The 25487-nt window shown below is 38.7% G+C and overlaps 1 protein-coding gene across 14 annotated transcripts in view; it reads right to left on the bottom strand.

Annotated features, from left to right (window-relative positions):
- Positions 1 to 25487, bottom strand: part of Tenm2 (teneurin transmembrane protein 2) — a 1246916-nt gene that overhangs the window by 781314 nt on the left and 440115 nt on the right. The window contains exon 1 of one of the 14 annotated variants that reach the window (XM_052758567.1): positions 17557 to 17669. The exons of the other annotated variants lie outside the window; for them this stretch is intronic. The gene's annotated coding sequence lies outside the window, so the exon portion shown is untranslated. Of the gene's footprint in view, positions 1 to 17556; positions 17670 to 25487 lie in introns of those variants that run through there. 14 annotated transcript variants of the gene reach the window in all.

Genomic DNA, 25487 nt, shown 5'->3' with positions numbered 1-25487 from the left:
AAACTTAATTACACAGACATGAAAATGTGTGTTTTGATGCAGTGTTAAGACTAATTCCCACTTTGATGACTACTCTATCATCCAAATTTCAGATTTAAATAAAAAAGAAATCCCTTAACTTTTACTTTTATCTGATTTGAGATTAAATTCTTCCAGTAAAGAATATGAGAGAATAATTTGGTTAAGACACTGTTGAAAGTTCTTATGCAAATTTAAAGGCTTTCATTTAATAGAGAAAAAGAAAGTAAAAAATATATCAATTTATGCATTATTTAAAGGACAGAGATGCTTGTGTTTACAAGTGACATAGTTCAAAACAGAAAAAGTATCCAGGCATGGTGGTGCACACCTTTAATCCCAGAACTTGGGAGGCAGAGGCAGGTAAATCTCACTGAGTTGGAGGCCAACCTAGTCTACAGAGCAAGCTCCAGTACAGCCAGAACTACACAGTGAGACCCTATTTCAAGAAACCAAAGAAAACAGCAAAAACAAAACATAAACAAAAACCAGTAAAAGAACATTCAACTGAACACTAGTTAGGTTTCTCTGTCATTAAAAAGAGAAACGGTTACAATTTTAAAGGTGATTTTTTTGGTCTTGCCCTGTATACATTAAGTCTTAAAACTGCTGAATTCTTTGAGTACCATACACAGAAAGCTGGGACATGTAGACACATACTTCCTTTGAGAATCAGTGACTCACTGTCCCTTTCCCTATGAATTGCCTAAGTGGGAAGGTGACATCAAAGAAGTAAAAATCTATATTTGATGGTGAGCTCCAGCAGAAAGAGAAGAGTGTCAGACATTTTAGAAGAACAGAGTCAAACACAACTTTACCTGGTGGCTTTTAGTATTTCTGTAGAAGTTGAGTTTCCTCTATGAAAGCTGAGAACTAAAAATCATGCATTCATGAGTCAAACTCGTATGGCTATCAAAATAGATACAGGGCCTCATTATTTCATTTAGTTTTTTTTCCACACATGATGGACTTTGGATTTTCCCCTTCCTTCCCCTTTCTTTAATAATTTGTTGTTCATTCTATGTTTAATTCTGACACTGTTGCACACAAGCTCTCTGGTATTGTAAAATAGGATATTATATCTGTGGAAACTAGAAAACTTCTGGAAGCCCTACTTGTACTCACAGTAGGATGCTCTACTAGTAAAACAATGCTCTAATCAAATAGGAGCAGAACAGACAGCAGGTTGTGGGGCTTATTTTTGATCAAAATTCTAGTGAACTTTGTTACCCCAGAAATACCCACCAATATACGATTTGACCAAATATTTAATCATCTATAAAGTAGATATATAAATGCTGTAGCACACACATAAATCACATAGGGCCTGAAGAATAGACTGCTATATAAAATTTTATTTCAGCTGATTCAGTATCATGGCATTCTGTAAAAGCTGTTCTTATCTTCACTGTTATCCCAATATTTTCACTGCAGCACTTACGAAAATGAACAAAGAACTACCTCTTCCTTCATAAGAGCGAGGAGGGGTTCTCTGGAACAATGGCGAAATATCACATTTGAAGATCTCTCTGAAAAAGTAGAGGCTCACTCCTCTCACCCCCCAAACAAGGATTACTATGGTCAAGGCACACTACATACGTGTAGAGAAGCGTCAGAATGAAAGATGTAACTCTGTGCAATGAAAATACATTAATGATGTTTTTAAAAGACTTTGCAAACACTTCATTTTGCCATTAAAATTATCCATTATATTACCTTCATTTTTTGTAGGGTATTTTTTAACCAAAGATAAGTGTCACTGAGAGATAAATTTATTCAGCTTATTGTTGATACAAAACCAGGACTTATTTTCCTGGGGGATGCATGCTTTGTTGTGGGATGTCTGCCTTCTTTATAGTCTGCAGCTTGGACAAAATTGGCAAAAGACTCCAATTCTAAAGTACATTTTTGGGTCATTGAATTTGATGCCCTTCTTACACACCATCCATAAAGACAGCTTAAATGTAAACCACTACTGAAGATCTGTACTCTAAACTAGAATTTGAGTGAAGCAGAAGAATTTTGTTCCAATAATAGCAAGTTAAACATACTTTGGAAAACTATTTTCCATAAGTAATTTATTCCAAGTCAATATATTTATAAATGAACTCTTCCACAGAGGCTCAATAACAAAAATAAATTTAGTTATTAGAGAAAATATGTCCTCTGAAAGACATTCTTAGAGTAGAAGATAACAATGATTATTGTGATTATAATATACAAGGACCAAGAAAGGACAGCATGCAGATACCTGTGCACTGTGTGTATTGAGATACATGTAGAGTTCTGCTGGCATTAATTCAGTTTAGTCTTTTTTTGTTAGGGGTTTTGGATGCTGTCAGTCATGAGGTTGGATAGGAACATGACCTATCCCTCCAAATCCAACAGAACTTAAAATAGTGTGGTTGTGCTATGGTGGCAGAAATAGAGAGAATGGTCCCTAGGCACAGCAATAGTCTTCAGTAGAGAAATTAGGTATCCACAGTGAAATACCAAGCTATCCTTGGAGACACTAAAAAGTCCAGTGGGCCATGAAAAGGGAACCAGGCTGGTAAGTGCTAGCTTTATCTTGTCTTTAAAGGTAAATGAACCATCTCAAAGCCTAAAGAGTGGAGAATGTAACCAGATAGGGAGGGTCTGACCAGAAATCAGTCACCATTACATCTTTCTAAAGAGAGGTCACTTTTACACCCAGTGTCATTAAGAACTAGAAAGGTGACTTAGGTACACATCCCAGCCACTCCTGGACTTCAGATTCAAGCTGTTACTTTTAAATCCCAGCTCTGTCGTTCAGCACCTCTGTGGTGGTGGGTGTGCTCCCTGTCCCCATTGAGCCCTGTGTGTCAGATAAGAACCACCTGGGGGCTCCACAGCCACCAGTCCACAGTTCATGGGCCTCCACTAGTGTGGTCCGTCATCACTGCACGTCCTCCCATCATGATCTCGACATCCCTCGCCTGCAGTATCTCTCCTCTCTCTCATCAATTGGACTCCCGGACTAGGCCCTCTGGACACGAAAGATGGTTGTTTGGCTCGAACTGTGTGGGGGGCACCCAGGCAGGGGGATTGGGATCTGTCCCTGGTGCATGGGCAGGCTTCTGGAAATCCAGTGCCTATGGTGTGACACCTTGCACAGCCTAGGTGCAGTGAGAAGAGGCTTGGACCTGCCTAGGCTCAGTGAGCTGGGCTCTGCTGACTCCCCATGGGAGACCTCGATTTTGGGGATGTGGGGATGTGGGGTGGCTTGGGAAAGAGGGCTGGGGGTGGGAGGAGGGAGGAGGGAGGAGGGGGGGTCTGTGGATAGCATGAGGAGTGAGTAGAAAATTTCTTAATAAAGAAAAATAAAATAAAATAATTTAAAAAAAAGGAACCACCTGGGATTGTATTCACAAGTTGGCTCCGAAGCACAAGTGACATCATCCGAGTGTGGCGTGCCACACTCAGTAGATGCAGGGGCTCGGTTCCTTAACACCACCCTGACCTTGGTAAAGAGCGTGGGAAGAAAGAGAGCATTTGAGAGAGGACAAAGGGAACTCCTTCATTGTTTGTTTTTTTTTTTTTTTTACAATAAGTAAAACAAGTTATATTTACTTGTAATTACTACTCACAGTTTGAGCAACCCAGCCACATGAAAAGAGACCTATCAGGTGCTTAACTAATTATACAATGAAAGATTTACCCAGCCACACAGCATCAGTGTGCAAAGAACCTCAGCATATTGTATCAGAGCCTATGCACTTGGCATCACAAACCCCTCCAATAATCCAAGATTATCCAAACTGGAGTGACATAGACTGGTTGGGGGAGGGGCTGTGTTTTAAATATCTTCCCATGATAATCATATTACTGTGTCATGATGAACTTGAGAGACTTTATTGGAAAAGTTATGGATCATAAGTTAGACTCAACGGTACATACTATGCATACTGATTATCTAAATTAAATCTAAACAGTTCAGCACATTTCTGGTAAATGCATAGTTATGCGCCTTTTCTCTGAGAATTTACGTGCACAGAAATGAGTCTCTTGTTAATACTAATAAAAGAGATCTGAAAGCTGAAACAATCTCTTCCACAGCAGCAAATGGCCATTGTCTCCATGCAGTGAAGGGCCAGAACTGGGTATCTGGTCTCTGCAGAGCAGACTCAGAAATGCTTTGGTCTCCTTCACCCAGATGAGCCTACTTGTGACTCTTCATCTTCTATTTTGTAATATTAAAAACAGGCTCAATTCAGAGGTTTCAATAAGTAATGCTGGATAACAAGGAACATAAAACACACACCTAAAATGGTATTCACGATTCTAGCCCACATCAGCAATTCATCATTAAGGGATTTTATTCACCCCCCTCCCTGCTATAAAAATGGTGTACCTAGATAGATGATTAGATTACAGCAGATGTCAACTTTTTTATTACTCGCATGTAGAAAGAGAATTCATACTTGTCAAGGATTTGCTAGTCAGTAATAAGGGTTGAAGATGGCATCAGAGCTTTACCTGATTAACTTCGCGTACTCCCTTTATGGGAGAGAAATAAAAGTAAAGAAAACAACACTCATTCTCTAAGGTACTTTTTTTTTTTTTTGGCTCACATGTACTTTTCTTCCAGATTGAAACTCTTCACTCATCTCTGATAAGAAGCAAGTCTCTCAAGAAAAAACATTTCTCTGAGTCAGCAATTAAGTCTGATGAACGATGAATGTGCAAAATGACCAGCTAGTGCCCCAAAGCATTTCAGGCTCCATTATCCTTCTGGCGAAGGAGCATCTCCCTGTAACTTGCTACAGAGTCATCTTTTGCCTGACTTCAGATTTCAGCGAGATTCAAACTCCAGGGCTCTGTTCTTACCTACAGAGTAAGCGTTCTGGATTCACACTTGGTTTGCTCCTATGAAATGAAGCTCTTTGATCGTCTAATAATCGAGAAAGGTACAAAACAACTAACACTTTTGTGAAGTGTAAATAAAACAAGTGTGGCATGTATAAAACAAAATGTCTTTTAAGATTCAAATGCCAACCTACACATTTATGGCAGAAAACAGTTTGCTATTTGAGTTCCAGACAGTTACTCGAGGTGATTGTGTTGATCAAAAGTGGTCTAACATGTGCAACCCCGAAAGTTCTGGTTCAGCCATTTGCCGTCTTTGTGACACTGGACTGGTTCCTCTTATTTCCATGCCAATTTTCCATGTGGAGATTAAAAACAACACAAGAATCATGCATGGTTGGCATGCTTATAAAGGGATCAGCATATGAAAAGGGATCAGCATGGTGCTTGTTACATGGTTCATGCCAGCTACTGTATCTGTAGTAATGCATTCATAAACATAATTATAATCTGTGACAGTAATAACAAGAAAGAGAATAAATATTCACTTTTTTGTATCCTAAGACCCACGGTCTATAGATGATGATCTAGAAAATGGTACATTCTTATACATTTTATGTTGCCTCTATCTGGACTGCATGGAAAAGATTTACCTTATGATGTAGATAAAGGAAAGAAAGCATCAACTATCCCCTACATTGATACAAGCAGTAAGTGTTCCGTATTAGGTGATGGAGACTTTCTAGGTACCACTGGATTCATCATTTAACCTCAGCACCATATGCTATGCATCCCTGTTTGGGAGAAGCTTATGTGTTTGTGAATGTCTGTACATGTATGCAAAATTGGTCTGTTAATTGGCTCTGAATGTTGTTGCACCTGTTTCTTGGGAATCAATTGTTTTTGTAGCTACATAACTTGTCCCTTTCTCTTTCTCACAACAACTATGCTTTTCACAAGTCATTAATCTCTCACATCTGGTAAGTTTAAGTTAGTCTCAAGTATACTGTAAAACTCTACATGATCAATAGTTAGTATCTGAAATTACCAGGAATAATAACTTCTAGGTAAAGTGAACAGCTGCTAACTAACACAGTAGTATTGTACTACCAGAAGAAAATTAACTTATTCCTTAGAGTAGTAATATGTTTCCTCCCTCCTTATCGCATTCATTTATTTCTGTGATATAGTGTCAGGACTGTGACTTGACTATCTCTACTTAAGATAAAATTAGTACACATACTAGTTATATGACTTTGTGTACAATCTTACTGGTTGTCCAACTATGTAGCTATGGCCCTGAGCCATCCGAGCTCAAGACCATATTTTTTGTGAACATTAAATAAAATACCTATGAAAGGCTTTTCACTAGAAGGCAACCACAGCACTGTACGTGGATAAGCAACTGCAGTTTATTTCAGGAGTGTGAAGTGCATAAGTTCCGTAATCCTTGATTGATGAACTTCAAACCTAAATGGGATTAAAATAAAAGAATTCTTCTACAACACAAACCCAGGACAAAGATGTAGACAGTTACACACTTAGAACTTGGTAGATTATATTAATGCATATTTGTTCAACAGTGTTGGGAAACCGACATTGTCTTTGTTGGTGTTTTAGAGAGGCATTTATTTTTAGTGATACAGCCGAAATGCTCTAGCCCAATGAACTGTGGCTGTCTGCGGTGTATTCAGGAAGAGAGAAAGAGAGAGAGAGAGAGAGAGAGAGAGAGAGAGAGAGAGAGAGAGAGAGAGAGAGACAGAGAGAGAGACAGAGAAATACTCTTTGCATTAGTTCTAAAAATATCACTGACATGTCAGGGTCATCATCTCTATGTTAAGAACTACGGTGAGTTCGAGAGATGAACCCCCATCTTCCACACTCAGCACCTTCAGTGCAAAGGGAAATTTTCAAAAGACCTTTTATGGTTTTCAAGTTAAACACACACCCCAGTGCAATATCTAAAAACAAGCATACTCGCAATGAAGGAATAGCTAGATAAATGGTGGGCGGTGGCTTACACCTCAACTCTTCTTGGGAAATGAAAGTGAGTTTTACGGTGATGACATCTTATAGAAATCTATAATACACTGCTATACATTGCAGATTATATATTATGGAGGCATACACATACGGGATAGTATTTCTTGGAGAACCACAGTACTGGGGCTCCCAGGCTAAATTTGACTCAAGACTTTTCAACATGAGATGAAGTTTCCTCGATACCTTGAATTTTGACATGAGAGCATCTGTATCCATGTCTCCTTCCAACTGAGACATTTACACAGAAGTAGAACAGAGCTACATACTTGCTCTACTGTTTGTCTTGTTTACTGATGGGACAGAAACTCAAGGTGTTTGCATTCAGTCATGTTTATCTGTACCAGGAAATGCAGAGTACTCTGGTCATATCTCTTTATGAAGTATCAGCATTTACAAATTACTAGATAGGAAGAAAATACCGAGGAGACTTATTTTTGTGTATCCCTGGCTATGTTTTCAGTGTGTGTGTGTGTGTGTGTGTGTGTGTGTGTGTGTGTGTGTGTATGCAAGCTTACACAGCAGATGAGAAAGAAAGCTTGCTGTCTATAGGAACAGGGTGGCCACTCTTAAACAAGTGCTGATGAGTAGTCAGAGAGACTAGAATACTTAGGTGCTGTGGCTGAGAATGCAAGGTGGTTGCTCAAGAAACATAGAATCAGTGTTTAGTTCAGTATTTCCCTTCTAGATATACAACTTCAAGAACCGAAAGTAGGTCTCAAAGAGATATTTGTATAGTCATTTTCATTTAAAATAGCCAAAAGTAAAAGAGAACTTGAGTATCTACTGGCAGATCAATGGGTGAAGAAATGTGGTATATCCACATAATGAAAAACTATTCATCACTCAAAAGGAAAGGGATTCTGACATGAGCTTTGCATAAACCTTGAAGATATTATGCTTAGTGATACAAGCCAGACATAAAAGTACAGAAATTTGTGGTTTAACATACCTAGAACAGTAATAATTATTTTTTTTAAAAAAGAGAAGATCCAAGACAGGCACAAAACTACACAGAACAATCCTGTCTTGAAAAACAGAGAGAGAGAGAGAGAGAGAGAGAGAGAGAGAGAGAGAGAGAGAGAGAATATGAAGAACCAAAGTTGACTAGACCCATGAGGAGAGAGAACTAGGGAGCTAGAGACAAAGGATACAGGGCATGGGTTTTCCAAGATGAGCATTCTGGAGGCAGATCCTGTTGATGGTAATGTAGTAAACATGTAACCAGCATTGAATGATACACTCAAGATAGTTAAAATAGTTAAGTTCATATTATTTTACTCAAATGTGAATATACTAGTACTTTTTAATTCAAAGGACATTTAATAGATGATAGAAGATTCTGGAAATAAAATGCTTGCCTTTGAATCCTGGCTCAAGCTTTCACCCACAGTAGGCAACTTGGGCCAAGGACTAACATGACTTGCAAATGTCCCTTTCTTCAAGTATAACTTAAAGTCCATAGCACTTGCTTCATTGAGTTATTACAAGAGCAAAACGGGTGGGTGCAGTACAGTGCACAGGAAGACACCTGGCCAGTAACAACCAGACTATGTTGCTTTTACTGTGATTATAATTATTAGTTCTTGACTTCACTACTGATAGCATCCTGCTGAGAAATCCCCAATTACATATGTCAGCTTTTCGTTTTAGATGAAGTGTAGAAATCCTTTTGTTTGACAGTTTTGAAGACATTCACAGTCATGACCAAAATGTTGGTCCCTCTCATCATTAATGAGAATAACAGATTATTTATCATTTTCCTTTTTACTGGGATAAACAACATTTAAAAAAGTAATTTAAAAGGCTGGAAATGTAAAAGGTCATAGCAGAGGACCTTTGAGACTTGAACTAATCATGTTTGTAAGTCAAATGCCGTCAGTAAAATGCTATGTGATCTACGAAGATATCAAGCTGCAAAAATAAATAAATAATGTGTTTTTCAATGCTTGTGTTTAAAAATGCCTGCCACTCAGGGCACATGTATGTTTTGTAAATATTTTGCCTAAAAGTTTTTTGAGAAGTGGGAACTTTTGCAGTGATGGAGGGTCTACAAAGACTCTAAACCAAATGCTTATTTACTTAACAGAAATGAGGAAAAAGTTGGCATGGATTGTGTAGCTGTATTTGGCATGAAGTAGGTTGTTTCCAAGTCGCTGAAGACTGGGCGCTTTTAAATAGCTCTCAACCGTTCTGCACAAGTCTGGGGAGGCACAGAACAGCCTTCAAGCACAGGAAGCTAATAAACTCGAATTATGTAAATCTTACTCGTCTTCACCTATGCAACACTGCTTTGTACAATTTAGAGGGATCGGCATGCTGCTACCTGGATCATTTGCTAAAGGAACTGAGACTCTCAATTTCCTTTGAAGTGGTAGTGATATCAAAGAGGAAAGAAGAGAGCCTTTCAAGATGGCTGGGAGGCTAAGGGGGAAAGAAGTCATCAAAATAAGTTTTACATTTTTGCCTAAGGTAAGGAAGGTCTTTGAGAAGCAGCCATCTGCTTTAACCATAACTGGAAATGACAGAGAGAATGGAGGAACCCTCCTCCTTCCTGTGCTTTTTTGTAGTGACATCACTCTCCCTGGAAGCAGCCTTAGTCAACCCCAGCGTCCCTGAGAAACACGGTGTGACTTATGAATGTGGATATTCCAATACTGGAGAATACATACCTTTAATATTATCTGCATGAACCTGATGAACAGATGGCATAAACTAAAATCAGCTTACCACAAATAATTATACGAAATGAAAATTAGATGGATGAAACCTAAAATGCGATGCTTTTTATATTAAGTCAAAATTAGAAATAGATAAGCTCATTTATGTAACTAATAAGTTGAAAGCAGAACATCCATCTTGCGTGGAAAGAAATACTCTGAAATGGAAATTAATATCCCAGTGTACAAACTCTTTGAAGCACAGTTGCCTCTATCTAGCCTACATTTGCTCTGAAATGGATGTTTTACTAACACACACAGTAAAAACTTTTGAAATAAAGGCGGGGGAGTCAGGAAGCAGAGTCACATCTGTGTGTGTATCCACAGTGATAAGAAATGGATTTAATAAAAGTCATAGATGGGGAAAATTGGACTTGGTCCATTTCTATCAGCACTTATTAGGCACCCACTGTGTACAAACTTTTGTTATAGAATGGAACAGGAAGGTCAGTACCTACTTGTAGGATTAGGTTAAATGAATTAAAGAATTCAATCCCCTTGACTCCCTAGAATGTTCACTGCTGTTAGGGGTTCCCATCTGATGAAAATGTAAATAATCACCAGGCCCAGGGTCATCTTCCAAACCCACATCCTATTCCACACTGCCAACTGAGATTTTAGATTTGCCAACACAGAGAGAACACTTCTGCCTCTCTGTTCCCAGAAACTGGGATAGCCTCCCCTCAATAGATAGAGGCTATCCCCCCAAATTTAGAACATGATGGCCTCACTGAAATAACCCAAGAAAAAAATTAATAGAGTCACTTGAAGTTCATTCAAAATTCATGATTCATTTGCTCTTTCTAACCCCCAAAGGCCAGTAAATTGGTGCCCTTTCGTCATTTTCCTACCAGAGACATTCTGGATTATTTCAAGAGAATCTATGAAATTGATTTGTAATAAGTGTCTGTTTGGAGGTCAAGGTGCAGCGAAGAGCAGCTGGGTGTCTTTAGAGAAAAGGTCGTGGCTGTTGCATACAAACAAGCTTGAAAACTATAATCACCCTTGAATGGTCTCTTGGGTCAATGACAACTTAAAAGCTATATAAACCCAGAGAGATTGGGGGAAAGCAGAGAACAGCCTTTAAAAGCAAGAGGCACGTGAACTTGAATTATCAAAGATAACTGGGACAGCAGATCCAGTTAACTTCTTTATCAACTAAAATTAATGTACTGACAAATTAAAAGCAACAGTGAATTATATGCATTCCATATCTGGCAGAGACATCACTTGGAAAAAAAAGAAAAGGAAGATGGATAATGAAATGTTTTATTGTAATGTTCCCAGGAGGTACATCTGAAAAACACACACAGGCATCAGCACCCAGGGGGCAAGCTAGGCCTATGACACTTAGAAATGAATCATTTCAAAATGGAGCCCTTTTCAGGAAATTTGATATTTTTTGAATTGATATGAGGCACCTGTTATATGGAGCTATATTTTCATTTTAAAGTTCAGAATTGAACCCGAATTATGTACTGTGTATTTTGTGTTTGACTACTTAGAAATTCCTTTGTTTCAGCCTTTACTCCGGGGACAAGAGACTCTGTATAAGAGCACATTCTTTTGGTCCTTCAAAAGAAAGAATTTAAAATTAGTGAATCTATCTTCTGCTTGAAAGAAGTACATAAAGATAGGAAAGACAAATAAACGTTGAAGTCTGAATGACCAGAGAGTAACCTACATACCATTAGTGATCATGTTACTGTTACACACAAATCTATTGGCCAATGGACTTGTGTTTTGAGGAAAAATTATAAAAACTTGATGTATACATTAGCTCACTACTCACTTGTTTCTTTGTATATTATTCTGGTTTTCCACAAGGAAGCCTCACTTTACTAACTCAGTGTGCCACTGTGGACACTAACTCCCTGTTTGACTCACCAGTGTCATGGTGGTTCAGAAATGAATAGCCCCTATACCCATGCCGATGGGAACAGCAGCACAGTTTCTAGAACATAGCATATGGCCTAATGCTATCAGCCAAAACTCCTGATGAAGCCAAAGGTGACCGAAAGGGAAACAGCATCAATAGTTGATTGAACAGGAGAAAGATGTGGCAGGTAAAGAAGAGGGGAGGAAAGGAGGCAGGAAGAGGCTTGTAGAGACTCTTTCCAAGGACCAAAGTTCTGATCCCACCATTCATACTGGGTGTCTCACAATCTTCTGTAACTCCAGACCCACAGAATAACTCCTTCTAGCCTCTGTGGGTACATAGATATAAAACACACACACACACACACACACACACACACACACACACACACACACACACGATTACACAAAAAATAAATCTTTAAAAAGGAAGGAAAGGGGAACTAAGTGAGTAAGGAAAGAAAGGAAAATTAAGGGAGGAGACAGAAGAGGAAGGGTGGGTGAAGAGCAGGATGGAGTGGGGGATTGATTCTAGCTTCATTGTTCTCTGAACTCTCTGTTGAGCCAAATCTGAAGCTATCCATTCTTCTCATGCCTATATAAGCCATAACTATATAACTACATAAGCTAACAAACTCCTTGTCACACCTCTGTTGTTCTGACCTGCAGTCTACCTCATTTGAAACAGTAAGTGCCCAGGGTACTACAGTTATACAAATTAGAGGACAAGTAAAATGCCCGTTGGAAGAAAAAAAAATTCTCTCCTTCCCCTCTTCCCAGCTTTCTAAGAACAAATTCTGTTTTTACATTGTGAAGGACTGATTGAAGGGCATTGCACCGACTCCTCCACCATTCTGTTAATATACCTTTCTTGGTGATCCCCTGTGACCCTGTAATACGATTATAGACATTGATGATTTATAAGAAGTGAAAATTCAATTGGAATGATTCAAAGTGACTTTGATAAACTGCAATCTAGGGGACGTGCGTATTCTTGAAATACACATTTTCATTGATTACCTATGTCCCTAAGCAGCAAAAAGATGGCAAATTATAAAGCTTAAAACCATTTCAGACAGGGATGGAGGAAGGCTTTAAAACATATTAGTAATTGGTTGGAGTATGACTCAACTAGTGAGCATTCCAAGATGAGGCAGATTTCCTACATACCAAAAGAGCCATTTCTCTTTTGAAATTTACACAGAAGAAAATTGAATGCTTAGATGAGTGGACAGCTTAACTGGAGTTTGATGTTTTTACATTGGTTCAATTTATACATCATAACTCCAGTCCTTAAATTATCTGATGCTGAATTAAGAGCCGACATGGGCTCTTGGGCCTGCTTTCTCTTTCTGGTGTATCAACTGCATGAGACTGAAAGACATATATACTGCATGCTTCTAACTGACTCACATTTCTTAAAAATGAGGAAACTGAGCAATGGAAAGATTCCGTATGTTTTACCCAAAAATACACAAAGAGTTACCCAGAGTCACCCAGAACTTCCCTGTCTTCTACTTGGAAAATGAGACTCAGAGGTGTTTAGAATGCCATGTTTTATCACCAAGGGATAAAGATTCACCCTTCTTTCTCAAATGATGGTGACTAGGTGTGCTTAGCCATGTCTTTCTTCAATTAGAAAGGATGGCAGCTAGGTGGAAGGTGTGTTTTCTTAGACAAAAGGACTAGGCTATTTCAAGCAAATAAGTACATTAGAAAGAGGATTTTTGAGGTTCTATATGAACTGGAAACCTTTCAAAATGCTGTTTTTTTAAAAAAAAATCACTTAACCTGCTGTTCCCAACTTTTGTTTCAGTCCAGTACACAGGAAGCAGAATATTGCAAAGGCTGTTACAAAATACTGTCACGTGGGCTCTGTGCTGTTTCCAAATTCTCATCTTTCTTCCCTTGTGTTCTTTGTTTCTTCCTCAATCTGTGGACATCCCATAGGCTGTCTCAAAGTTCCCCTCTCATTTAACTCCTCACTCTCCTAGTTAAGTCCATTTACACCTCCAGAGTGGCCAGCCACTGACAAGAATCTGGACTTACTATCTGAGAATTTGATTTTCAAAACTAGCAAAAGAAGTGTTTGGATCTTGCACAGATGTTTGGACACACACTGGAAGTCCATTTGGAGTGAGGGGTGGGCTTAGCTCTCCTTTCCAATTTTCCTGTGTCACATACTCACTAGACAGCTGTTGTTACTGCTGCAGTAGAAAAGCATAGTGTCTCTGGACTTCATGGTCTTCTCAGCCAATGAATAGCTCTATCAGCCTGTGAGGCCCATGGCTTTACTCATTCATAGCAAAAGAATAAGTTGGACATTAACTTGCTTATGATTCTCACAAGTATTTGAAGAAACCTGTATTATTTCACACCAGTTACAGATGGCAGGGGAACCATTATGGAATCTTGCCTCATAGAACCTTCTGGAGCATCCAAAGCAAATACATATATACAGCCTCAACTTTTCAGAAAATATTAGAAGAATCAAGCACATCAATAACATAAACCTATACTTTCCACTTCAGATTATTAAGTAGAACAAGACACAAAAAGTCTTCTTTTTTTGTACACACCATTATTATTCACCTTCCAAAAGAGTATATAGGCAAGATCTTGTGATCTGGTGTAATTCTTTTTAGGCTAAATAAAATCCACACGTCCTTACCAAAACTTTTGAGGAAAATTACACTGACAGTGTCTTTAAAAACATGAGTGAGTGCCCAACACAATGCAAGCATCTTTGGGACAGGAAATGTCATCTGAGAGACTCCAGGTAAGTGTGAAAACTCAATAGAAAAAGCACAGCCGGGCAGTGGTGGCGTACGCCTTTAATCCCAGCACGTGGGAGGCAGAGCCAGGTGGATCTCTGTGAGTTCAAGGCCAGCCTGGGCTACCAAGTGAGTTCCAGGAAAGGCACAAAGCTACATAGAGAGACCCTGTCTTGAAAAACCAAAAAACCAAAAAAAAAAAAAAAAAAAAAAAAAAGAAAAAAAAAAGAAAAGAAAGAAAGAAAAAGCACGACAGGACCAGTACTGGGATCCAAACTATTCTTTTCAGAATCTTCTATTTCAACCAAGAATTCATAATTTATGTGACCAATCCCCACACAGATGGAATAAATACAAAAGATAGTACAAAGCAGGTCCTTAAAGCTGGGGACCCAGGCTCGGGGACTACAAAGACAAAGACCCTTTGCTCTGTGCCTCTCCTTTTCTGGCACTGCATTGTCTGGTTATATAAGGCTGTAATTGAAACCATGCAGTGTGTGCAGAGGGCTCATTACAGGGTCCTCCTGAGTAATCTCGTGTCTGAGTCCTGTGGGGAGCCCCTGACAATCTTGGGGTCAAGATATAGTCGCTTCAATATGAGAAACGACACATCAACTTACCTCCTCAGGGAAAACAAAACTAGTTTAAATGTGGTGAGTGCAGGTAAATACCTCTGCTACCAAGAACATGTTTATTATTTTATTGACATCCTCTATAGAAGAGGAAAATGCATTTTATAGAATCATTCAGTGACTCATTTTAGGATACGAAGGTAGAAACCTGCAACAATGTTTAAAAACGATTTTTATAATAAAAACAGGAGGCTATATAATCTTAAGAAATACTATATTAACAATGGATATCAACCCATTAAAGACTCAGAGCAGTGAAATATGATATTATATTAATAGCAATATCCAAGAGGGAAATATCCATAGCTTTTGACTATTAAGTCATATCACCCAGTGAGGTATCTGATTTAGCACAGAATCAAAGTTTTGAGCGTTGAACTGAGTTAGTTCCAACTGAAAAATAAGGGTGAAGTTGAGAACATGCACTCTGGTTTGACCTGAACCTTCCTGGGAACTGGTATCATTTGGGTCCCGTTAGTGCATCCCCTTTCTTATACTCTCCCCGTGTGTTGTTTCTTAAGACTATTCAAGACAGAAGGATTCACCGACCGACAAATATAGGCACCCACATATGGAAAAGCTAAACAATATGTTTGCAATTCTAATATTCTTGCTTCCTATACCCACCCATCAAGAACTCCAAGAACTGTTGCCTAAGTACCAAAGAAAGCACACAGTGTTCGTGGTAACTGAAACAGGAAATTAGACAAAGCCCTTGCTCTCGTGGGGCTTATATTCTTACAGAGGAGAGAACATTAACAGACACACAAACAAAAACAGCATGTTCTGAGAAGACTCAGCAATAAGGAAAACATGGTTGCATGTGCTAAGTGCTATATTAGAAGGGGAGGGGGATACATGTAGCCTGTCTGCTCAGTGGCTCTCAGAGCATGCTTCTGTAAATTCCCAGAAGATGGAGAAATTAAGTTCCTGAACTAACATGAACACGCAGCACTCAGAACTACTTCTGCCAGCCTCCTTCCTTCTTTTCCTCCCATGCCTTCCCTTCCTCAAGCCCTCACTCATCCATTCATCCACTTACCGACTCTATGGCTGATATACCTGAAGCTAGATTGTATTATCTTCCCTTCTAATGACATTCTGGTTCTATACAGTACACACTTGAGCCAGAAGATACAACACTACAATAAGATTTCATTCATTCAGTCAGTCAGCCTATCTATCTGCCTATGTATCTACCTACAGGTTTTGAGCGCTCATAACATCAATCATAACTGGAACCAAACTCAGCTGTCATGACAACCCTGTTGATAACCTTCACTCCTGCTTAGGCACAGTGTCTACAGAGGGCCTGAAGCCACCACACCTGGGAGCCTGGGAGCCTGGGACACACTCACCCACCTTCACCTCTTACTCATGATAAATCCTTGTTACGGCAGCCTGTTAACTTCTTAAGTGCTGGGATGTTGGTAGAATCTGCTCATTAACTTACCAGTGCTTCATTCAGTGAATTGTCAAAACACCAGGCTCCACATCCCCTCATCATCAGCACCACTGCGAAGTACTTTGGGAAAAGAACTTAGCAAATGGCCAACGACCTGCAACAGTTAGCTTCTCACAGCTATGCCTGCAGTGTTATAGTATTGATTGAGAAACTAATTTTGAAATTTGGAATTTTCCAGTACCCAAATTTTAAATAGTCAACTCTGGAAACATAAATGCAACACTATGTATATAATTAGGCACAAATATAATTTCTTTCAAAATAATTAGGCTACATAGGAAAGAGAAGTGTCCTTATGAGCTGTGGGTTCATGTCTTTCTGCTGTATTTTTGCATTGTTCTATTCCTCTCACAAGAACTTGTTTTAGTAAATCATATAATCACCCTTCAGCTGCCATGGAAACTCATGTGCAAGTTTACCATCATGCATTATAAAGCGATATTACCGAAATTAAGGAATTCTAGTTTCTATTTATTTGAGCATGTAAACTTTCCTGGAATGTTTCTACAAAACCAGTTTCTTTGATAATAAATGCTTTTAATTTTCATTCTAACGTGGTACGTATTGCTCCCTGGTGCTATGTGTTGGCTGACAGCATCAGCTTTTGCACATCCCTAATCAAATTTTATCTAACAAAAAGCTGAACTAAGCATATTTGTATTCCTATTTATAGCAGCATGTGCTTACATAACATATGAGAAAGCAAGATTTAAAAAAAAAATGGATCCAAATCTTAAAATGCATCCGTTATGTTTAGTTTAAATAAAAGCTATGTTCTCTCATTAAACAAGAATATTAAAAACAATTGGAGACAGACAGAAGCTTATTGCTTATTTTCCAACCAGTATAATCACTGTGTTCAGCCACAATAAACCATAACAGCATGCGGAAATGTATTGCTCATGGGAAAAATTTTCCACCCGCCCCATTTGCACAATTACCCTGGCACTAAGTCGCCTTTCCCAAGCACGGTGTCTCTGGTCACACTAGTAGAGTAATGAGTCATTACAAGGCAGCCAGTGAGGGCAAGGGTGGGGGGCATACCATTGTGCTGCATATAAGCAGCGATTTCGCTGTATCAATAATTCTGACTGCCACTGGGAACCGCTGTAGCTGAAACAGATGTTTCATGTTGATAAGTACGGACTGGGAAAGGACTTTTCATCCCACTGTTCATTTCTCTCTATTTCCACTTTCCATACCTGGCAGCGGCTCCTCCAGTACAGCTGTCTCCTGCAAGCCAATCTGTTCAATTCAGGCTCCTAGGTCTCATTTCATAAATCAAACTCAGCCTCGGACAAGCCCACGATCTCAGAGTACCCTTGCTGCTTTCCTCCGTGGAAACGCCTCTGTCGCCATAAGAGATGCTGGGCCAATTGTGCTTAAATTAGTGTGCTGTCACAATTCATTAAGAAAGACAGCATGGGTAGGGGATCTTTTTTTGGTATCTAGTATTAACTGTTTGCTAGAGAGAGGCACATAGTGGCATTTGTACAAGGCATTCTCCTTCAAATGAAGCTTTTGGGAGAGAGCCCAGAATTTCCACGGGGAAACAGCTCCATGAGATGTGAGTAGGGTCAGAGCTACCCGATTCTTATTTGTAAAGAACTTCCGACTCCCTTTGACTGCAAAGGAAACTTTACTGGCTCAGTCTCAATTAAGTTGTTGGCTGAAGCCCAAGTAGCAATCACCTGGTGGTGCCACAAGAATCAAGGAAAAAATTTAAATTCTTGAGGGTAGATGTAAAAAAATTTAGACACGCAAATATCCCCATCATGCCAACCAAATTAGCCCCAAGATATTTTAACATAGTAGAATACAGAAGAATTTAAATGTATTTCAAAGTTGCCTAACTACATACAAGCCATACAGTAATAACTGCGAAAACTGTCAATCATTAAGTACTTCTTAATCTTTCCTTCTTCCTATTAGCTACAGATAGATAGATAGATAGATAGATAGATAGATAGATAGATAGATAGAGGATAGGGATAAATATTTAAATCTAGATTCTTCATATGAGAGAAAATAACATTTCTTGATTTTTTCCTCTTCTTTTATGTGCCTTCATTTCCCTTCACTGCATAATTTACATGTTTGAAGATTTTCATAATAAATGTTAAGGGAAAAAAAGTTCAGGTGGACTGATGAAAGGAAAATGAAACTGGATTTCTAGCCCCTTGAGTCCCTGGTAGTAGACAACAGTGTATCACTTCCAAGTTCAACATTTGGAACAATGTAAGAAATTAGTACACTTCAACAGTCTCAGATGTATGGATACAATCTTAAATGATTATCTCCCCATATTGCATGGTAATGTGATTTAATCAATGCGGAACAGAGAAATGAGCCAACCTACCTTTATTTTTACATGGGTTTGAAGGGGACAAGCAGGGAATTGTGACTCTACTCAGAATGTTCTTTGTCTAGACTGGATGGATCTAATTCTTCAATGGTTAAAAAAATGAATTGGGCAGCTGTCCAGTATGTTTTCATCCAAGATGAAGTTCAAGATGAGATTTTTAGAAACTGCACTTCAATTTTTTATAAATGTTTTTGTATTCCAATTCAACTTTTTTTTTAACTTTAGAAATCGTCATTTTGGTCAATGAGTGATTACACAAAAACATGAATCTGAGACTGTGCAGTGTACCAGCTGCCCTTCCATCTCCCAGACTGTCACCAATGCAGCAGCTGAAGGTGTCCACCTAACCCCAGGGAAGTTTAAACATGTCACCACAGCATTGTTATTTACCATGACACCATTTAGCCATGGCAATTAGCATGGACATAGCACCAAGAAGAAACCAGGCCAGGCTGAACAGACTGTGGTCAAGAGTCCTAAAATGAAATGGCTACGCTCCATTTTTCTTTCTGCTCCATTTGTGGTTTCCAGGCGAGAGGTAGTTTGGGCAGCCCCATCATGGAGTGAGCCTCATCCCAGCCAACACCCTGTCTTCCAGATCAGAAAGCTTCAATGAGGGTTGGGAAATCCCTGGACTGGAGACTGAAGAGCTATGTCACTTCTGCTTCTGCCAGAGCCTGTGGTACAACCTCTCAGATTTTTCCATATGCAACATCGGTACAAGGTGATTTTAAATGAGCCTGCATGATTATCAGAAGGATAACATATGTATATGGGGCTACTCTAAAGCAGCTTTAGCTCTTTGTCTCTGTGTTGTCATATTTCTCTCTGGGATAGAATTGCTACATGATTTGAAATTACTCCAACTTTTGAACAGTATCAGCAAAGGCAGTGCAACTTTATTCATCTTTAATTTACCTACTCAAAGGTAGGACAAAGCCCAGCATATAATATAAAATAATGTAACATATAATGTATACTATTGTTAACATATAGTATGTTAAGACTGAACAAATGATTGGCCTCTTCCCCTACAATAAAGACTTTAGACAAGGTAATTTTAAGCACCGCTCTTATGTTTTAAGTTGAGAAATGTTAAGATACTTTTGACTATTTCCTCTATCAATTCTGTGATTTCCACAGCTACTATAAATACAACCAGTTAACAGTGACTGACAACCAGTCTCTCTAAGTGCATGCTTGGTGCTCAGTGCTTTCTCTAGCCCTATACATAACATGATTTCGGCCATTTTTTCCAAATGGAGAAACTGAGGGCCAGGCCTTTTAAACCTGTGGTCTTTTTATCATCATTGATAAGAAAAACTGTGCACAATGCAGTTCCTGTAATGAGTTTGAACACAGTAATCCTGTGGCTATCCCCCCCCCCCATGTTAATGTTTTTAGTATAGTAACTAGCTTTAATAATTGCCCACATGCTCATTTATTATAAGTTTAGTGAGTTTTACCCTATGCCAAGCATTGAGACTATATGTTGGAAAAGACTCAACATTCCCATTCTACTTTCTGGTCAGTAGAATCACTTATTAGTATGTCCTCTACATAAAATTACTGCAAATTATATGATTGAAACTAGTGGAAATTGGAGATTTGCAGCAATATTTGGAAGAATACTGTGGTTTTGTTTTATTTATTTTGGGTCAGTAAAATTGCTTTTTCAACTCTCTCTCTCTCTCTCTCTCTCTCTCTCTCTCTCTCTCTCCACACACACACACACACACATACACACACACACACACACATACACACACACACACACACACACACACACACACACACACACACACACACACACACAAAATGAGACTTAGAGTACTTTTTTGAATTAACAAAAATATTGAGACTTTCTTACCTAACACCATAATTCCAGTCACCATGGGTTGGAGAAACCCCAAACACAATTATTAAACATTTATGTGCCAATGAGTATGTTAATATTTTAATGCTATTTTAAGTAAGCCTTTTTTAACTTAGTGAATTAACTTACAAGGCTGAAAAGACTGATGTTTTGAGTAATCTTATGACAGATTTCTTGCCACTAAATTAAACACTACACAATTCATAAACCATAATTTAACTGTCTTATTTTCAAAGTTAAAAAGTTACTACTTAAAATGAGCATATTTTTAAGTTAAGAAAGATATCATCTCAAAAATAGATTAGAAAGTAAAAAAGAAAAACCAAAAAGAAATCAGTATTACAAGTCAAGCAAAATATTTTCAGAAGTGCTTAACTTATAATGCTGTTTTATTATTATTTTTAGATTAAAAATAGTTAGATGCATATAAACATTTTGTTTTCATGTACTTATGTGCAGTGTGCATACAGTGCCAGCAGGAGCCAGAAGAGTGCAACAGAATCCATATAACTGGAGTTACAGAACACTGTGAGCTACCGTGTGGGTGTTGGGAACTGAACCACCATCCTCTAAAACTGTAGCATGTACTCTTAACTAGGCTAAGCTTTCTTTCTAGTCCACAAGACTTATTTTAGAACAAACAAAATGTTTTATGAAACTGGAATTTCATTATGGATGTCTCAACCATCAGAACCCTTCTGCTAAGGGACTTGTCAAAGGTTCTTTGAGTGTTCTAATGAAACAGGAACCCAGGGTGTATGTATCTACTCACCAAGTAGTTATCAGACTAGTAACATGCAGCCTGCTGCAGATTTCATACATGATAGACTAGAGGTTGGTAACTCTTTTTGAACAGGTCCTCACAATATAAATTTTAATCATTATTTCAACATCTCAAGCTCTGTTCAACATCTCAACTTTGCCTTAAAGAGAATCATTGATGCATAAGTAGAATTTCTTTCATTGTTCTGATAAGTCTCCTCCCCCCACACACAAAAACTGCTTTTCATTTGGTTCATAGACACTAATTTAGCAAACAGTGTTCGGCCAGCATCACTAAATCCACATGGAACCCAGCCGTCATTTCACAGATACTCACATTCTTGGGTTTCATGACTCATTATTTCAAAGGATAGAACAGATGGAGAAACTGTTGTGCTATTGAGAGGTCCTCACCACTCAGAAGACTATTCTATAGAATAACCATCTGTATCACCCACCACATCCTTCTTGAAACAAAGAGCCAATTTTCAAATCCCATCCATCAGCTTGACCTTTGATGTACTTTCTAACTCATGTACATGGAGAAACTTCAGGTTTAGCCTAGAAAGAACCATGTTTAACAATTCATTCCTGTATAAGCAAAATTACAGTGCTGGAACAGCGACACCTGAGTAATTGGGGCAGGGTCCCTGTGTCTTCATAACTGACCCATGATAAGTTCTACAGGGATGCTTACATAAATAGCCTTTTTCTTACACTAACTGGGCTAAGGATGAGAATGCTCATTGAGTGTCTGAACACAATATGTGTTTTTTCCTCATCTGAACACATTATGCATTTTTTCTTCTACCCTGTCTAATAGTCCTAAGAAAAACCAAACAATCTGTAATAGGTTCTTTATAAAACTTTAAAAGAAATATAACATGTTTGATTTATAGATTTCAATAAAAATAGCAGGGACCATTTTAGGTAAAGGAATATGAAATTTATTTCTAGTAACGAATCTAAGATAGCCACTCATACATGTATGCAAGGATTTTCATCAGTCTTTCTATTGTGAGTGAACATATCAATAGCAAATGACTAAATAGGTTTCATTTATTTAACATTATGCGATTCCACAAATGGTTAAAAATAAAGAAGTCTAGTTCTGCACCACTGTGAGGTGACAAAATTTAGAATACTGCATTTGGTGAGGACACAGACAGAAAACGGCAAGGCGGTGATGAAGAGGTTGGGTTTGTCCTTACAGAGTTTTCAGAGCAGAGAAAAGTGGTTAGCAATACCCTGCTTCAAAGAACCTTTCTTTCTCGATGTAACTAAAAAATTTAAAGCCAAAACCTAAGGCTTAAAAGATTTACTCAAGGAGATAAAACAGGTACATGCCAGAGAAGTCATCAGATCCTAGGTAAACTCAGCCAGTGATGGGCCAGCTGTGGCCCTTCCTGAAGCTCCAGCAGCCTTCCAAGAGGAAATAATCTGATCCTCTTCCACTGTGAGGGGTATCACAGAACTGTTTTCTAGATGGGAAAAATGATTTGGAGGAAGAGAGCTGCAGAATGTGCTCATTAGGAGAAGGTATCTCACACCATTCACCCACACGGCATATGACGGGTAAAGATCACACTCTCTTCTCATTTCTGCCCAAGAGGAAGGGGGTTAAGCCCATGCCACAGGCCGCACACAGCAGCAAGATGAGATGCAGCTGATCTTGTTTCCTCAGACTGGAAGCTTCTGTGTCCTCATCCCAGTGGCTCTCAGCTGAACTGCTGCTCGAAAGCCTGAATGCTTAACCAGCTGAAAATTCTTCTAGTTTCTGGTCCTCACATCTTATATACCTTTTTGTTTTTTGCCATCACTCCCTGGGATTAAAGGCTTTCTTCGTGGGATTAAAGGCGTGAGTCACCATGCCTGGTTATTTCCAGTGTGGCCGTGAACTCACAGAGATCCAGAGGGATTTCTGCCTCTGGAATGCTAGGATTAAAGGTGTGAGTGCCACCATTTTCTAGCCTTTGTATCTAGTGGCTGTTCTGTCTCTGACCCCAGATAAGTTTATTAGGGTACACAATATTTTGGAGAACACAATACCACCACATTCCTCATTAGAATATGATAAGGGGGGACTTCTGGGGTTCAGTTGCTAGAGAAGTTGAAAAAATAGATAAATAAACCCCAATTCCATTTAATAAAGCACGTGCTGATAACACAGACAAGGCATCTGTTGAGTGACTGGAAGGTTTCCATCAGTGGAACTGGGTAGCAATTTTCTTAAAAACCAAAGAAGTGAAGGAGTCCAAAGGACCGAAAATTATTATCAGTTTTAGATGACCTAGAGACAGGCCATGGCCAGCAGCAAAAACTATATTTTCTTAGAATATTATTTCATTTCCATTAAAACTGGAGTTTTACCTTTTCGCATATAGTCAGCATTATGGCAAAACCTGCCTATAGGTAGACTAAGAAAAAAAAGTTAATATTCAGGTAAATGTTAGATTATTACCTATGAAACCCAAAGGGCAATTTACTCTCCATGAATAAGAGCAGTCCTAGAGAGATTCTATGTGTGGGTGAACATGTAAAAATTTCCAAAGCAGCTTGCTCCCCATTACCTGTAGGAGTAGGGTGAGAAGCAACATCTCTTGGGTCATTAGCTTCCTGGAAGCCCGGGAAAAGGTATCAAATAGCGGTTGGGAACCTCCATATGCTGGTCAGAAAAAGCTAGCTGGAGTCCTGCTTGTGATGGTGACTCATTATAAATGGTCAATAAAATACAACCCAGCAATGCTGCTGTTCTAATGAGTCACACACTGCTGGCTTACCTGGACTTCTGGCTTGATGCCTAAGTACACTGTTGACAGAAGACCAACAAGAAAAGGATGGCCATAAAGGAAAGATGGAAAGTCTAAAATGTGGAGTAAGAGAAGGCAAGAGAAGAGAGAATGAAGACATAGCAGTTGGGACTGGGCTCCCTAACTCTGCATTTTGATTGGTTGCAGTTTTCCGTAATGGTCTCCCTCTGTTGCAAAGAGAAGTGTACTTAATGAGGGGTGAGACCTATACGTAACTGTAGGTATAAGGATAAATAGTTAGAATGTAGTTAGGAATTCTTCTGGTTTAGTAAAGTGGCGGTTGTAGGTTCTCCTCCAAGATCCAAGACAATACTAGCCCTGGATGGTTGACTAGGTTTCCAGTACCAGGAATATTTCTTTCTTGTTGAGTGGTCCTTAAGTCCAATCAGAAAATGATTGGTTACATCCAAGGTATGTGTACTACGACTGCACACTTAGGATTACTGTGCCATGCTTGTTGCTTTTGGAGTTTAAAGGCATTGTAGCTGGGTATGACTAATGGGGCTTACCTTCTTTGGAAACATACATGGTCCCTTCTGGTACCATAAAAGCTAGTCCTAAGGGAAGAGACTTTCAATTCAGGGCCAGCTTCTCCTGTATTCACAGTACATGGGGACTTAACATTATACCTCTGGCGTTCAACCAAGAGGAACAGCAATAGCCTACAATGTTTTGGGAGTTTCTTGAATAACCTTGGCCAACAAATCAAAAGAAGGAATCTCATACCTTGTATTGGGATTTGTTAGATAACTTATAGCTCTTGGAGGACCATTGTTACCCTTATAAGGAAAAGTCATTATAATGATGATAAATATTCTAGATTTTTTTTTTATTAGTAGTAATAAGGACGCCATGCATGTGTCTCTTTCAGATATAAATGCTGAGTATGTGTTGAGACACACACATTTTGCTCACAAATTTTATGGCATTTTATTTTTAAGCCTGGGGGATACTTCACAAACCTTTTCTATGGGGGCCTTGGAAAGCCGTTTCCAGGGGCTGGAGGGAAAAACCGCATCAAGCAATGTTTAGCCATCTCTCCGTTAAAATCATTGTTCAAGTTTTACATTTCACTCAGCATTGAAACTTATCTTGGGGAAACTCATTGTATTATGGAAATGCTATTAAATAACAGAAAGCCATTTATTCTCATTAAATTGTTATAACTAGAATGATCTCAATATATTATTGAAAAGACATAAAATTATGGCCATATTATCTATAGTTAGCTCATTAAATCAGGATCCAGTTATAACCTATAAAGGGTTGGGCAGACAATTTTTAAATAAAATCTATTTGCTACAAATAAATGACGTCTGA

Source organism: Peromyscus californicus, unplaced genomic scaffold, assembly GCF_007827085.1.
Source record: "Peromyscus californicus insignis strain IS unplaced genomic scaffold, ASM782708v3 Scaffold_3__1_contigs__length_106647218, whole genome shotgun sequence".
NCBI lineage: Eukaryota > Metazoa > Chordata > Mammalia > Rodentia > Cricetidae > Peromyscus > Peromyscus californicus.
This window is presented reverse-complemented; position numbering and strand designations above follow the sequence as displayed.